We start from the raw sequence: 2,128 nt of genomic DNA on the forward strand, positions 1-2,128 counted from the left end.
AGCCCCGCGGCACCGACCCCGCGCTCCGAGCCCCGCGAGTCCCGGCGCCGCCGGGGACCGGGATGCGCTCGCGGGGATCCCGCGCGTGGAGAGGGAGGAGGACCCCAAAATCCGGTGGTTCGCCCGGGGGGGACGGAACTTCAGCCTGTCGCCTCGGGGAGACAAAATACTGCCCGCGGGAGGGTGGGGAAGGCACTCCCGGGATCGGTTTTACTCCTCTCTGCCGCGCGTCCCTCGGTGCCCGATCCAAAACCCCACGGACACGGGTGAGAGGCAGCCTCTCCCCGGTGCCGCATCCCCATCCCGGGGGTGCCGGGGGGCTGCGATCCGCGGCTCAGCAGCCCCCGGTGCGGGCGAGCCCCGAGCACCCGGTTTGCTGGGGAAGGGGCTTTGCGGTTCGGTCGAGCGGAACATTCCTAAAATAAAGAGTCGTAAGAAGGAATAAAAGTCGGTGCCGTGGCAGGCGGGTGCTGTGGAGGGGCACGGAGCGGCGCTGGGGCAGAGGCAGGTGCTGCCTAATTCATCCTGAGCGGGGTCTTGAGCTTGGGATTGCCACGGGCACGGGGCTGGAGTTGTTGTGACTTTAACCTAAACAGTGCATATGAAATACAGATATCCCCATAATATATAGAGAGCATATAGGCGTTCCCTAAATGTGTGTAAATAGATATGAAAGTGTAAATGTCTATGCTGCAGAAGGGTTTAAAATGCAAAAAAACCCCAAAAAACTTGTTTATAGAAAGAATTTAACAACTCGATCCCCTCTAAATAACCCCCAGCTGCTCCCAATTCCTCCCAGAAATCAGCTGCTTCCACCACTTTCCTCAGCGTCTTTCGCAGCAACTTTTCTAACAGGTTTAACCCTCTGCACCTGGGGAAAGCAGACTTTATCCTTCCCAGGCGGCCATTTCACACCTGCCTCGGCTTTTCCCCCGGTCACCTCCTCTTCCCGCAGTTTTCCCCAACTCCCCGGCGCGCTCCTGCCCGGGCCGTGGCTCGCTGGGTCAGTGTGCGGCGGAGCCGAGCGCGGAGCAAAGGCTGGAGGGAGCTGCCGGCCGGACACGGGCACCGAGGTGCGCTCGGGCAGGGACCGCAGCGGGGAGGGCTTCCAGGGGCTCGGGGGCCGCTTCCAGAGTAGGCTGGAGAGGGGAGCGCTGCCAGAGCCTCTGTGCTGCCTGGGCTCCCGCTTGCCGTGTTCTGCAGGCTCTAGCGAAGCAGGGAGGAAACACTGAGCACTGTATAGAGACATTCAGAAAAATGTTTGGAGTGGGAGCTCGACACAGAATATGGAGCTGGAGGAATAATTTTTAACTGGTGGTATCAATGGGAGGATTTATTAAAGGGTTTCACTTCTCCAGGCTTGCAATATTCCAGATCAATAGCTATCTTAATTATTTTAGCCCTGTGCTGCTGCTGGAATTTGTTACTGCTTGTTCTGCTGGGCTCGTGTGAGGGGCAGCCAGACCTGTCCTGGTTTGTTCTCTGGCAATTTCAGCTTTTGTAGTTCCTTACCAACCCACTGGGCTGATTTGAACCCAACTTCTTGTTTTGCTCATCCAATTGCACTGTTTTCTGTGGAGTTACTCCTCTGATGCACCGAGGTGTAAGAATGGAGTCTGTTCGCTTTGTCTGGCGGTCACATTGGTGTTCCCAGGGAAGCCCAAGCAGGAGGGGGTCCTGTTTCTCTCCAGAGCTGGGCCCCTTCCTTCTCCTGCTGCAGATGGGTGAGGAGGTTACACCAAGGCACAATTTTCCCAAATATGCCAAGATTTCCAAACTTGACAAACAAACTGGGGGTGAATTCAGGTCAGGTGTTTGCTGCTCACACAGCCCACGGTATTCCACTGGTGACATTTAATTTCAGCTGCGTTTTTCGGAGGGCCTGGACGATGTGATGTTGTCCTGGGTGTGTTGAGCTCAGAGTGCCACCGAACTGGGCTGACAGAATTCCCAGGCGGTGACTCGGGGACGAGGAGGTGTGTGCCTGCCGCGCTCCGAATCCGCCTTTGCTGGAGATGAATTGCTGCGGGCATGAGCCCGTGTGGGTGCTTTATTGGTTTGGGAATGCAATTGGCAACAGTTGCTTTCAGTCCTCTCCCTAATTATCCTCACTGTGTGTGTCACTGGC

The sequence above is a fragment of the Corvus brachyrhynchos genome, unplaced genomic scaffold (genome assembly GCF_000691975.1).
Source record: "Corvus brachyrhynchos isolate BGI_N302 unplaced genomic scaffold, ASM69197v1 scaffold45, whole genome shotgun sequence".
NCBI classification, from domain to species: domain Eukaryota; kingdom Metazoa; phylum Chordata; class Aves; order Passeriformes; family Corvidae; genus Corvus; species Corvus brachyrhynchos.